General features: G+C 36.1%; 1 long non-coding RNA gene across 2 annotated transcripts in view; it reads right to left on the bottom strand.

Moving 5' to 3' along the window:
* LOC107700753 (uncharacterized) overlaps nt 1-15,468 on the bottom strand; it is a 56,904-nt gene that overhangs the window by 34,011 nt on the left and 7,425 nt on the right. The window contains exon 3 of one of the 2 annotated variants that reach the window (XR_001635573.1): nt 9,459-9,627. The exons of the other annotated variant lie outside the window; for it this stretch is intronic. This is a non-coding gene — a long non-coding RNA (uncharacterized LOC107700753). Of the gene's footprint in view, nt 1-9,458; nt 9,628-15,468 lie in introns of those variants that run through there. 2 annotated transcript variants of the gene reach the window in all.

Raw genomic sequence — 15,468 nt, 5'->3', positions numbered from 1 at the left:
TATTTTGAAAATATTTACATGTATTTACATATGTGTGTGTATATATATATATATATATATATATATACATAAAATATTATACATAAAATCCAGCAACAAAAAGGACTTTATTCAGAAGGGTCTATTTAGTAGGATTAGAGATCTGGACCTTCATAGTAGCCTCGCTACAGTCATTAACCTTGGTCACATTCAACGTTTTTCCATATAAGTTTTAAAAGGTCAACGAAAATTTTTACAACCTTTTCAACAAAATGTGACTGGTTCCTGGTTAGGCATAGGCAGTAAACAAAAATGATACTAAGGACAATATTACCCATCAAACAGAGACCCAGAATGATGAGGTATTCAACTAACACTAATCACCTTACTAAAATGATATTAGTACAGAGTACGGCAACTGAAACAGCTTACAGTTACCCTCATTTTAATTGTAGGATGTATAATGAATCGTGCAATATAATGAACTAGTACTTACCGTACAAATTGTTTATTGTGATTATAAAATAGGTATAAATTAATAATAATTTTACAGTAATTACTAATTTAGGCTAATTTAAATTTATATATACGCCATTCAAAAGTCTAGGGTCTGTACGATTTTTGAACAAAGCCTTTAATGCTCACCAAGTCTGCATTTATTTGATCAAAAATACAGCAAAACCAGTAATATTGTGAAAATATGTGAAATATTTTTACAATTTAAAATAAATAGTTTTAAAATACAATTTATTCCTGTGACAGCAAAGTTGAATTTTCAGAATCCATTAGTCCAGACCTTACATGACGCTTCATAAATCATTCTAGTGCTGATTTTGGTGCTTTTATTATTATCAATTTTGAAAATAGTTTTGTGGAATCTGTGACTTTTTTTCAGGATTCTTTTATGAACAGAAAATGTAAAAGAAAAAAGAAAAGAAAAAAGAAAATAACCATACTGACCCCAAACTTTTTTAGTATATGCTATTGTATAATGATTTGATACTGACCAAGGTTAATAAATGGAGTATTGTTCATTGCTAATTCATGCCACTTAATAATACACTGCATAAAGCTAAATTATTTGAACCTACTGCTAATTGTAAAGCGTTTTAATTTTTTAAATATCAGTGTATCAAAAAAAAGAAAGAAAAAGAAACTAAATTAAGCACATTCAAGACAGTTACAGGTACTCCGCTAACAACATTCCATAACCGTGGTGCAATCACTGATGTATAGCCTGGAGTGTTTTATTGTTTACATCTAAACAGATCCTGACTGGTTAATTCAATGGCTATATATAAAAAACTGTAGTAAAGGTTCATGGCTACACGATCAAAGCAGCACAAAGTTTCACACATGCATCCACATGGACACACACAAACACGCGGTTACAGACACGAGCACATACTCTCCCTCTCGTGAGACCTTGGATTCCACAAAGGGACTCGAATGGGGAATTAAGATATTTTATGTTGATGCACAAGCAGCATCTTGCATACACCTAATAAAAGACAGGGGAAAAAAGGGAGATATACAGAGAATGCAACTGCCTCATGATGGTTGAAACCTACTAAAGAACACTTGAACAACTGCAAAGGATGAAAAGCTGGCCTAATTTTTGTCAGAATGCAGCATTCTGAAGGGCATTACAGTGGTTAATGAAAAGATGAATAATGTGTAAATGAAGCCTGATTGCCTAGGCAAGGAGAGCAGGATCTGTTCGGTCAGGTCTCAGGTGGGCTCTAGAATGAAGGGCTTTTTGTCTCTACAGGAGAGGAGTCCTCAAACTCCAGCCACTACTCCTACACTATAATATTATTTAGACCAGATATGAGAATCAGAATTTGACCAGAGAGGCAGGTAGGCAGCAATGCACCGTTTCTAACCTAAACACATACACATACTTAAAGACAAGCTGCAACAAGTCTCGTCCCCCTTGTGTTTTTGTAGATGCTGGTGGAAAGTTATGGTGAAAAAGCCTTCAAGTAAGAGTGTGTATGTGTGTGTGTGTGCGACATGTGGGCTAGTTCCCAGTCCCTACTCAGCAGCGGGGTTCATTAGCATTCCTTTGTGCGCACATAAAGGGACACGGAGAGCCACCTATTCTACGGCTGGACTTCACCAGCTGCCATCCAGGGCTAGTCCTCATTAAGGCCCCGCTGTTCCTCTGAGAACACCACCACATGTTCCACACGTGCCTGCTCTCACCCACACTCACACACACGACTGAACCAAAGGAGAATTTCACACACCAAATGCTCGATCGTGCTCATACACAGACTCGCACACTCCACCAGAAAAGCCTCTATTGTGACGGCCTATCGTTGCCTACATCTCCATATAAACACAAGGTGATCCTGCCTCGCAGGAGCTCTGCGCTCACTAACTCACACCATGAGAAAGTCTACACACCGTGGCCAGGGTTCAAAACCCCGCTTCAGACAGCTCTATTCAGCACACAGCCATCGGAGTAATTGCTGTTAGCGGATAATTGTCGAGTGGATAAAGCTGGAGCTCATGCATGGTGAATTTGATTGCATGAGGTATGCAGACAAGTTTATTAATGGATAAATGTATTCTCAACTCGGGGACACCAGCATACAGAACCTTTCATCTCTTCAATCCAATGCATTTCTAGTTACCTCCACATCGCTCACTCTTTTTGAAAGACATTTGCTTAGACGCATGAATGCTTTAATGGTTGAAAAATAAGTTGTATTCGTGTGACCTTTGCTCAGTCTCAAAAAAGTAATAGGAGGCAAAAAATTTCTCATCAGGTACGCATGACTGCTTCCTCAAATTGGTCTTGCGCAAGTACTAAAGGAATACTACAGTTAATGCAGTTGAAGAAAAAAAAAATCCTAGAGTGTTTGTCTAAGCAAATTGAAATACACCACAGGGTATGCAGTTACAAAAACAACAGATCTATGGGCAAACTAGGGCTGGGCGATAAAATGTTAATGATAATTATCGCGATATAATTTTCCTCAATAAAACGAAAACGATAAAGAGTTGGATAAATGTTCAATATTATGGAAGACCGATGGTTAATTTAATAAAACTCAGAATAATTACATTTCACCATATAAAAATGAGATTGTAACAATTTTGATAATGAATATAAATTTACAGCTGCATTCTAACTCAAGCTACTACTGTCAACTCAAGCTACTGTCAAATGAGCATCTCCTACATTCTTCTACATTTTGCAGGTGTCCTGGAGGCAGATCAGAGCCAGTGGTGTAACACTGCACATTTCTCTGTGCAGCTCTGAAACTTTTTGAGTCCAAGCACTCTCTATCAAACACAGTTACACACTTTCTCTATCAAAGACAGTTACACAACAATAGAAAAGTTCAACAATAAGGTCAAAGTGGAAGGATTTTTTTTTCTTTTGTAGTCTAGACCTAAGCTATAGCATGATGTACTGTATCTGTACCATAACGGTTATTAGACATACAATATTAGACTTTTTTTTTTTTTAATCGTTAGCTACTGGATATTCAATTGTGCTAATTTCTAATGTCTCTAATGTTTAAAATGATATATTTTAACAATTATAATAAAACAATTTATTAGTAATTGACAAAACCAGTATAAAATCAAATAATTTTTTGGAAACAAATAATAAATTTTGTTGCTTTTACAATATCACAGTTAATATCCTTCTCATGGAGTATAAACTATTCTAATCATAATTTTTATATAAACATATATAGCTGCCATTAAACTACCATTCAAAAGTGTGGGGTAAGAAAGTTTTTAAGAAATGTATACTTTTATTCAGCAAGGATGATTGATCAAAAGTGACCTTTTGTAACATTGCAGATGTCTTTGCCATTTCAATTAAACACAAATTAACGTCCTAATCATCAAAAGAATCCAAATCAAGCTGATTTCCTGTCTTTTTACACATACTGTCATTTAAAACTCACTTAAAATGAATCTTTAAAACACTAATAGTTTTATAATTCTGTTCAATGTGATCTTTATAATGTACAGCATGAAAAATAAATATTAATTTTTTGAGATTTGATAATGTTGGGGATGCCTGTAAAGTGTTGCAGCACTTAAATGACTGTTTTTTAGTTTTGAATGTTTAGTTTTAACTGTATTTAGACAATAGTTCAGAACTTTAATATCGGCTATTTGATATCCTATTGCCCATAACATGAAACATGGAAATAATTATCAGCTTTTTGGCAGTAACCCTATTCCCTACCCTAACCCTTAAACTTAAATGAACCTGTCTAAATTTGAAAGAAAAGACCCCTAGAGCGCAGTCGCACCATCCACCTGCACTGGGATATAAGCACTGACTGGCAGACAAAAAGTGATCCTGAGTGTCAACTCAAACCGCTTCACTCTCAAGGGCCATTGATTGACAGCACATGTTAGTGACACCCATTTAGAGCATGTTAGTGTGGCCACGAAAGACGGTGAATTAGAATGAGTGAGGCCGAACCAGTGGAACGAGAGGAAAATTAGGGATGATTATAGCTGAACCACACCCACTGATAAAAGGTGGGCTGGCCCCCGTAATCCCCTGCAAATAGACAATGATTAGTACATGAGGAGATTGAGGCCTGTGTTTTAACCCGGCCAGGGAGGAAAAAGCCCTCTCATTCTCTGTATTCTCAACATGTGAATGACCAGCCTATTAGCCGGATGCTTTTAGGTTGGGCTCACATAGAGAGGAGCCGGCTTTGTCAGCCACGGTCTCCTTTGTGCGACAGGCCCTTGCAACCATGCAATGGGATTCACACAGTTGAAAATGACACTTTCCTGTGCACCCCTTTCAATAGTTCTCATTCGTTTGTCTGTTTTTGCAATAATTAGGTCTTGATTATTTGTTTCTATGTATGTGGGGTGTCCTATATCATTTGCAGGGCGCCAGGTTAAGATGTCATATTGTCTTTGGGATAATATAGCATGTCTCTCTATTCAGTAAACAATGTTTCTATTTACACATGCACTGTGTGTGTAGGCCCTGTAGGACAGACTTTTTGAAACTGGGCTCAGGGGACCCCCAGGGGGCCACAAGGGGACCTGCAATTTTAGAGAAGAAAACAACAAAAAACTGACTTTATAATACGTATTTTTAGGGCTGTCAAAGTTAATGTGTAAGCCCAAAAATATAATAGATATTAACCCAAAAAAGATTAAAATAATATAATTTAAGCAATTAATTAATAATTATAAAGACAATATAAAATCTAATTATTTATTTTAGGAAACAATTATTTAATTATGTTGCCTTTACAATACGTAACCTAACATTTTTTTTCTCACAGAGTATAAATTAGTTTTTAATCATAAAAATATATTGCTAACATTACACTATACCATTCAAATCCTTGGGTTCAGTAAGATTTTGAAAATTAACACTTTTATTCAGCAAGGATGTATTAAATTGATTAAAAGTGACAGTAAAGAAATTGACAATATTAAAAAAGATTTCTATTTCAAATAAATGCTGTTTTTTTTTGTACTTCCTAAGTCACAGGAAGTGGTCGCCACAACAGAACCAGAGATATATGAATCATTAGCCTCACATCTGAGAAAAGAATCTAGTGACTGAATCAAAGAAGACATTTTTATGGGTGAAATGTTGACAGTTCAAGGGGGAAGAATACTTACAGTAGGGAATGCAGAGCATGTTTTCTTTTCCTTTTTCATAAAAATATTAGCATATTTTGAGGAGCCCTTCTTGCTCGCTAGCCCCACTTCTCTGGTTAACAAACACTTGGCAGAACATCTTTATTATGTAGAGGTTCAATAAGATCATCCGTTTAAAATCAGACATGGTACTGCATTGCATTCCAAACAACAGTTCAGTTCAATGTCAAGTAATCTTAGAGACTGTAAGTCATTAATTAATATTCAGTATTTTTCTTCATCTCCATTTAGTGAATGCAAACCCTCCTCTGCTGAATTCACTCCATTATGCTTGTAGTGCTCTTTCAAAAAGACTAAAACGTGAAATGTAAAATATTTCCCGAGGACAAACTGTCATATGCAAATGTGGTTACAGTGAGAGAAGCATTCTTGATTCAGAATAGCAGACTTCTTTAACATGTCCAGTTATTACAAACTCTTATGTGAGAGTGACTCCGTTCCAAGGACGTTATAAATGAGCCACCGAAAAGTGCTGGTGAAACAAAGCAGGGAGTGACCTGTACTGCTAGTCTACATCAAGGCCAAAACCTTGAGAGAGGAGAAATGAGAAAAGAAGCTCTGCGCATTCAGATTGTCTATTTATTCTCTCTCACATACTGGTTCTTGCTCTCTTCATCTTACACACAAATGCATACACAAACAAACAATTTTCACCATTACCTAAACAAGAATATATGATAGTAGCTACCCTATACCTGAAAAGTGATATCAACAGCATGTGTCACAAGAGTATGACACTGTTACCTGTAAAGTGATGTCTTTATTTGTCCGCTTCACAAACAGATTACACTATACAATTTGTCTATTGTCATGTGGCCAAATGGAAATATGGATTTTACATTGTAGATATACAAAAGACGAACAGGATGCAGTTTTATGTTTACATTCACAAAGTCAGCATTAGGGATTGACAATAGTATTTACAAGCAGGAGCGATTCTCGAATCATCCTCTTTATTCATTCTTACAGGAATGGTGGTATGAACAGAAAAGTCAAATCTTTTTTCTTTAAATTAGAATGTAACCTGGCCACTTGGTCTCTTGCCTGAAGTATTTTTTTCAATTAATCTTCTCCATAAGGATTTTAAACAATCTTCTAAGCTATAAATGAATCCAACCAGCTCTGAGAAGCCAAAAAAAAAAAAGATGGCAACTTCCATAACATGGGAATGTCTTCTCAACTGACACAAGGTACAGGAAATGCGATGGGTCCTGTCTGTTCTAACTCTGCGCATTCAGATTGTCTATTTATTCTCTCTCACATACTGGTTCTTGCTCTCTTCATCTTACACACAAATGCATACACAAACAAACAATTTTCACCATTACCTAAACAAGAATATATGATAGTAGCTACCCTATACCTGAAAAGTGATATCAACAGCATGTGTCACAAGAGTATGACACTGTTACCTGTAAAGTGATGTCTTTATTTGTCCGCTTCACAAACAGATTACACTATACAATTTGTCTATTGTCATGTGGCCAAATGGAAATATGGATTTTACATTGTAGATATACAAAAGACGAACAGGATGCAGTTTTATGTTTACATTCACAAAGTCAGCATTAGGGATTGACAATAGTATTTACAAGCAGGTGCGATTCTCGAATCATCCTCTTTATTCATTCTTACAGGAATGGTGGTATGAACAGAAAAGTCAAATCTTTTTTCTTTAAATTAGAATGTAACCTGGCCACTTGGTCTCTTGCCTGAAGTATTTTTTTCAATTAATCTTCTCCATAAGGATTTTAAACAATCTTCTAAGCTATAAATGAATCCAACCAGCTCTGAGAAGCCAAAAAAAAAAAAGATGGCAACTTCCATAACATGGGAATGTCTTCTCAACTGACACAATTTGATAGTATAAATTAATGCAATAAAGGCACAAACTAATGCATCTAATCTTAAATAATCAACAGCAGACCACGGAAGGCCAACATGAAAACACAACCCACGCATTAGTTTATGTACAGTACAGACTGATTGTCTACTGCACTATATGACATGACAGAAAACTTGTTGTTCAGTGCAGTTTCATTCACCCAGACCAGTTTTAACCAACGTCACTCAGAATGCAGAAAATTTAGGAGAGTGTATTCAGTTACAGAATACAGTTGTCACTTTGGTTCATAACAGAACTGTGTGTGAACATAACCGTACTTAGCACTCTAAAACAGGGCTGACAACTGTATTCTGACAATGACTGAATAGAAGGCATACCACCACCAGGATTTTCCATCTCTTTCTCCATTTCCATCATTTCCTTAACAGGTACAGGAAATGCGATGGGTCCTGTCTGTTCTAACAATCACGGCAGTGCTGAATGTTCGGTGAAAAAAGGATTTCCTGTCTGTGCAAAAAAAGACCACCCCCACCATATTATTTTCCTGCAACTACTAGAGCTTGTAGTAATTACTTTAATGATGTTCCCGTATCTCAGCCGCTGCGCCACGAGCAATAGAAGGCCGACCACAAAATAAAAGTTCAATGAAGGCACATGGGAGACACAATCATCTCATTAAACAACGCAGAGACAGAAAATACAGAAGGAAAGAAGACGGTGGCTTTTTCCTCACACGTATAATGCAAAAAAACCTATTAGAGATGTAATATTTTCTAGGACTTTTCTATGTGTGCCAGGAAATAGAGGATGTCGAATACTTGCAAAGCAGCAAATTACTTGCAGACATTTTAAAATGTGCCAGTAGTAGGTTTACTTAAGTGATAATGATCTAATTCTGTGTTCTCAATGCCAGATCTATGAGGATGTATCCCATTACGGCTGTCCATAGCAACTAATGCGACAGCTCCAAAAATCGCAGCAGACATGGTCAGTGGAGAATTGCGTGGGGGCACTGATATCCACAGCTGTTCTGTTTCATATCAGCTAGCAGGGACAGAGATCCGGGGCTCACCCTCACTGGCTAACCCTTACCTCCACAAAAAATGTGGTTATACCTCCACAAAATTTGATTTCAATTGGTCCTGAAAGGTAGATGGCAGGCCTTGTTGCAACAACAATGACATCCACATGCTTCCCCTGGTTTTCACGTCAAGGGGCACTGCTGCGCTTTTATTATTTATATGTAATTTTTATTTTTTCAGAGGAACAGAACTGTATTTTTTTTATTTTTGAGCCTGGTTGGATGCCTTGAAAGGCTCCAGGGTGGAGGGGGCGCAGGGTGTGTATGGGCAAGGAAGGTTTTCGGCCAATCTTGGAATCATTTACTTACATTTTCCATCTGCATAATGAGCTGGGCAGCCAATGACAGTGCTGGCCGACCGGAGACAGGGTGGCATGCCTTCAGATTTAATGGGCGTGCGGAGAAAACTTCCAATGCTTTCTGACATCTCTCATAGCAAACTAAATGTGCTCTGGGTCAGGGAGTGTCTATTATGAAAATAAGAGACGAATAAGTCAATTATACTGCGCTGGCTGCATTGCCAGGGGTCCTCATTAGAATGATCAGGAAGGTCCGTGCCGCGGCGCTCCTCTCCTCTGTGTAGCTCCTGATTAAGCTGTGGAAGAATGACAAGACCCTGTGCTTCTCTTTATCTTATGGAGTGCATCTTTGTGAACGTGTTCATAGAGTGGAATCAAATACACACGTAAACAAACCTCATGAGGCCGTACAGGCACAAGACCACACACTGTGGGGGCAGCGTCTCGCAAGCCAGTAAGAAACTGCTGACATGCTTGAGAGGATGAAAAAAAAAAAAGTGTGAGACGCAGAACTCGGAGGTCAGGAAGCTGATAGCATGGATCACAATGCATCCAGGAAACAATTTTGGCAGGGGATGTTGGAAACTGTCATGCATGGATTGGAGGCATGACTTGGAGTGAGAGGGCGGGGTTACAGAATGGATCCAAATGAAAAGCCTGGGGTTTGGTGGGCACACTCCTGCCTGCTTGGCTGGGCTGTTTCTCAGGATGAGGAGCCTGGGATCCTCTGACAATGACAGGATCTGTGGAGACAGGGTGCAGGGAATCTAGCTTGTTCTTCCAAGGGCTTGTATCTTGTGCAGCAGAGTGAAGACCAGGTTCTATTTAATTAATTTGAGCATGTACAAAATATGTACAAAATATGTTTACACCTACACTATCATTCAAAACTTTGGCTTCGGTAATATATAAATAATGTTAATGAAAGAAGTCTCTCAAGCTCTCCAAGTATAAACAGTAATATTGTGATTTTGTATATTTATTTTTTATATATTATATATTTTAAAATATAATTTATTCTTGTGATGGCAAACCTGAATTTTCAGCAACCATTATTCCAGTCCTTACTGTAACGTGATCCTTCATAAATAATTCAAATATGTTAATTTGATGCTAAAGTAGAATCAGAATCAGAATAAGAAAGAGCTTTATTGCCAAGTATGTTTGCACAAACAAGGAATTTGTTCTGGTGACAGTAACATTTCTTATTTTTATCACAGTTGAAAATGTTTTTGAAACCTGTGATACTTCTTTTTCTTTTTGTTTTGATGAATAGAAGGTTCAAAAGAACAGCATATATCTTAAATAGACTTTTAAACAACTTAATTTAATGCTTATTTGCTGAATCAAGGTGTTCATTTCTTTAAAAAAACCCAATATTTTGAATGGTAGTGTATATTATAATAGTCTTAATATTTGATAATAAATATATATGAAATATGAAATATGAAAACTGATCTATAACATTTATTTCTATTAATATTTCTAATGGGGAAACATTGATACTACAGCTACAAACTGACAGCTACATGCTGTGATAATCTTTACATCTCGAAACTTTTTATTTACAGCTTTGTTGATAAAAGGTAACAAAAAAACGCCCTGTATTATAAAGATTTTTTCTTTTTATTTATTTACAAATACAAATGTCTTAAGTTCTTTTTTTCCTCTTTTTGCATTCCACCATGGGAAACAAAATCAATGCCTGCTTTGGATACAATTTTATTTTACTACATTTCAGCACAAAGTACAAAAGGTGCTCTTCTAGCATATTATTTGCTTCCCTCTTTAGGTGCTCTTTGAAACATAGATGATTTAATGACATCTTATTTCCTAAATTTGTTCTGGCACCAAATGCACTAATAAACTCACTGTAAATCGACATTCCCTGAGGTATTTAAAAGGCCATGCGCTCGTGTTACTTGAAGGGAGATTGGGAGACAGTGAGCATACCAGAATACATGCAACCACATCTAGTGCGCATGTTAAAAGACAAAGCCCTCATCCCCCTTCCTGCTGTGACTTAATATAGCTCAAGGCTACGCAAATGTATGTCTTGACCTCCTTAAGTTGCCAAATCATGCAGAATAAAAAAGGACTTTTCTGCTGCTGTCTGCCCTTATATGAGAATATTCTTGTTATGATAATTGGAAATTCAGTTCTTTCCCTCCGGTGTGCTTTTTAAAATATGAGTCAGCGCATGCAACCAAACCAACTTTAACCAGCATTACAACCTGTGTCTCATCATGATAATTGGGTTTTTGAGTTGATTTGACTGAATGACAGCGAAGTCTTGAAGATTAATCATGGCAGCCTTTTTACCCAATAGTGCGACTCAAGAGGAGGCATTTAATTAGGGAACTTGAAACAAGGTCAGTTTTTTGGAAATGTTTGCTTATCCACACATCCCTCCAAAGCTAACAATCACATTTGTTTTTAACATCATGCCATTTTCTACAGCTAATTTCACGGCTTAAATCCAGGTTAAAATATGATGGATAAAAAAACACTATAAGCTTAAAATCTTAATATAATATATTTAAGATCAGATCTTAAATGGATTACACCTCATATACAATCACATCTTGTCCGCAGTATAAAACTATTTCAGTTTATAATTATCCTACAGTATAGTTTCATTCATTTCATTCATTTATTTACAGCACTTATTAATGAGAAAAAATATTCAAATCAGAAATACGGTTTAAAATCCACAGGGTTACACCAACTTTACTTTCATGTAATGGTTGATAACCAATAAATGGCCGACATTAAAATTAAATTTTTTCTAAATACATTTTAAAAAAGCACTAAAAATTAAAAACAATCATTTTAAATGCTACAAGTGAATTTAGGAATTACAGCAACGTATAATGTACAGTTATTTATTTTAAGATTTGCTCAAGATTACAAATTGAGTGTTAGTTGATGGCAAAGATAGTCTAAATGTATAAATAGGTGAAATGAGCATTTACAATATCGACCAATATGATAAATAATTTTTTTTTAAATCTGCCAGTAACATATGATCAGTATGATGATGCAGCTGCATCACTATTATAATCTACTATGGATTACAAAGTTAAACAAGAGGAAAAAAGCTCATGCTACTTGCAAGAAAGGAAATATGAATAGAAAGGAGAACTATTACTATTAATTTCTTCAAATGGTCTGATAGGAAATAAGATAACAATGATCATTGCATTTGTTTGTGCCTCAAGGGCCAAATCTGCCTCCCTAGGTCATGACTTATCTAATGATGTTCTTCAAAGACCATCTTTAATCCTCCAACTAAACTCAAGTTCACACCTCACAAACCAGAGAAGCAACCTGGAGGAGAACAGTGCAGCGTTCATAATTTCACAAGACTGAAGATGTCACTGTGAGAGGAGAGGGATAAACAATAATCTTTCTAATGCCAAGGATCCACAGCAGCCTAACTATTCTGGTAGTCACTCCAGGCCAGTTCGTTTTCCCTGTCTGCACAGTCATCTCAAGCTGGGCACACATAGTTATAGATGGAGACCCATCACCATTGCAGCAGAGTTTATAATACCCGAATTACGCGAGCAATGTGCAGAGGAGACCAAACGACAGAAGAGGGAGCGTGGTTCTCTGTGTGTCAAATAAGATAATTAGGAAGCAGCTAGGGCCCTTCAAAAGAAAGAAATTGTGTGTCTGCTGTTTACCCCTGCAGTTATTTCACAAACAATAATATGAACAAATTTCTCATCAAATTATTTCCCAAACAACTGGCTTATCCTTTGTTGGCTTATCTCTTATTTAATGTTCTATACTTTTACTGCATGTCCACAAATGGCTCTTTAGCTATGACAGAGCAACCTCTGAGCAATAAAGCAATGTTCTTGTAATGTTCTAAGCATGGCTTTAATTCTTCCTAGAGCGCTGAATCTAGACTGTTACAACTAACCCTACAATCATTACTGGTCTCCTCCTCCTCTGTCCTTGACAAGAAGCAAATACTTGAAACGTTTTTATTTTTGATCATTATTTTGCTCGATTCTAGAAATAAATGTGATTTGTAACTCTAATGCCTGCCAAAAGGTGGATAAAACAAAAACGCAGCCTTGCCAGCCAGAAAGGATTAGGAAGATGGTACAAAGCATGAACTTGAAAAAGTACTAGTGGCTCTCCTGAACTATTACTCTCACAAAATTAAATAGCATTGGCTTTGCTTGGCAGCCTTGGGGAAACATGATGAATTTTATATTTTTATACATTTTATATTTGATATATAATTTATTCCAAGACGGATAATGCAGCCAGAGCCAATATATTAAAGTGTATTTGAATTATTATGTATTCATTTATTTTAGTTCATGTCACATTATGCTGACATTTGGGGGTAGATGGTGTACATGACCTGTTCGTTACACCACCCAACTCCATCTACCTGCCCAATGCAAAGGTGTTGAAAAGGCGTTTCCTTATCAACAAACTAATTTACAAACCAAGTCTTTGCTCATGACTGTATTTACTGCATGACGGAAGTATTTATGCAGCTACGTGGTTGCGGTTGAGTGATCCTGTGTGGAAAGCTGTCTGGTCCAGATTCTTTCTAGCCATTTAACTCTGCTAATGGCCTCTCTGCTGCACCAAACAGCTCTTCTCTCCGCTCCACCACACTGTCGTCAAACTGATATGCCCTAATGTAAATATTTGGACCTGTACCCCCACCCCCTCCAAAGGGCAGAAAATTGATATACTGCACACTCAAACGGTTTTGGAACAAAAGATCACACTAGAACAGTCCTCTAAAGTGCTGGTGTTATGTATAGTAAACTTATGTGGGAATATCCATCTTTCTTCTACTTTAGATCACAAGATAATACAAGCTGGTTCATCCCTGAATGGTTCAACTAACAGACAGTGCAAAATAAAACAACTGACAGTGAAAGAATGACAGTAGGAAGGGTAAAAAAAACACATATGAGACACAGATGAGACACAAATGTTAATTAGCTTTTTCCTGTGATGGAATTCATCATGATATTAAGCTTGAACTTCTTCATAACTTCTCAAGGTTTAGCAAACGTATTAAATAGGTATCAAAATATGAAACATGGAAATTATTCAAAACAAAGACTGAAATATTAAGAATATTAATATTTGTGTTGCTTAATATTACAAATACTATGCAGCACAACTGTTTTCAATATTGATAATAATAATAAATGGTTCTTAAGCACTAAATCAGCATATTAGAATGATTTCTGAAGGATCATGTGACACAGAAGACCAGCATAATGGCTGCTGGATTTTCAGCTATGCCATCACAGGAATGAATAACATTTTCAAATATATTATAACAAAACATATATTTTAAATTGTAATAATATTTCACAACATTGATTTTAATGTATTTTTAACACAAACTTCATATATATACACACAGACATATATTATGGGTCACTGATATTGTGGTCATTTTATGAATTGCGGGTGAATTACTCTTATTGTATTTTAAAATCATGAATATAGCCTACAGTACACAAACATATAGTCTGAATACTATACACATACTCTGGGTAATCTATATCAAAGTGTCAGGAGTCTCATTGAGCCATGTGGCTCTGGATTGTCTTCACACCTCTCTGTGCTTGGGCTAATGGACTATAATTAGCAGATTTACTGGTCAGTAATTCAATTTTGATTGTTTTATCCCCTCTCTTTGCTCCAGTGAATTTAAGAACCCTCGCCCTGCACTAAGTGTCACATCCAATCAACCTGGTGTTCGACAAGACCCAATTAGCACTGTGAGGCGGTCCCTCAAAAAACGGGGCCTAAAGGGGACATGTCCTGGGGACATAATTGAATGAGACACCAGCTTCCATTTGGGTCTATACATCAGGCAAGCTGGATTTGTGACTCCAAAATTGTTGTTTTTGATTGTTTAATTTTGGATGGCAAAAAATAGATGAGCATATTTAGAATTAATCACTTAACAGACATTTACCCAACACAACATATACTAGGGCTGGACGATATGGCCAAAATTTATATCACGATATATTTCTTAATTTCGGTCGATACGATATAATTCCGATATCGATATGAACACTATTAAAAAAGCCTCATAAAAACGGCCAAGAATGGCCACAACAGATGTCTGTACCTACAAACTTATGAAAAATTAATTTGCCAACTCTATGAAACCTACTCCTATAAAACTATATAATATTTTAGGAAAAAAATGGCGCAAATAAATAAATGTTCACCTTTTATTGGTATTTATCCTTCATACAAACAAGAAATGTAAAATCACTGTCAAATAAATCTCAGACTCTCCTTATTAATATTAATATTAATATTTTTTACTTCAAACTATAGGCTAACATACCAGTCAAAAGTTTTTGAACAGTAAGATTTTTAATGTTTTTTAAAGAATTCTCTTCTGCTCACCAAGCCTGCATTTATTTGATCCAAAATACAGCAAAAACAGTAACATTTTGAAATATTTTTACTATTTAAAATAGCTGTTTTCTATGTGAATATGTGTTAAAATGTAATTTATTTCTGTGATGCGCAGCTGTATTTTCAGCATCATTACTCCAGTCTTCAGT

Source organism: Sinocyclocheilus anshuiensis, unplaced genomic scaffold (genome assembly GCF_001515605.1).
Source record: "Sinocyclocheilus anshuiensis isolate Anshui unplaced genomic scaffold, SAMN03320099.WGS_v1.1 scaffold782, whole genome shotgun sequence".
Taxonomy (NCBI): domain Eukaryota; kingdom Metazoa; phylum Chordata; class Actinopteri; order Cypriniformes; family Cyprinidae; genus Sinocyclocheilus; species Sinocyclocheilus anshuiensis.
The sequence above is the reverse complement of the archived record's forward strand: the minus strand, read 5'-3'. Positions and strand labels throughout refer to the sequence as shown.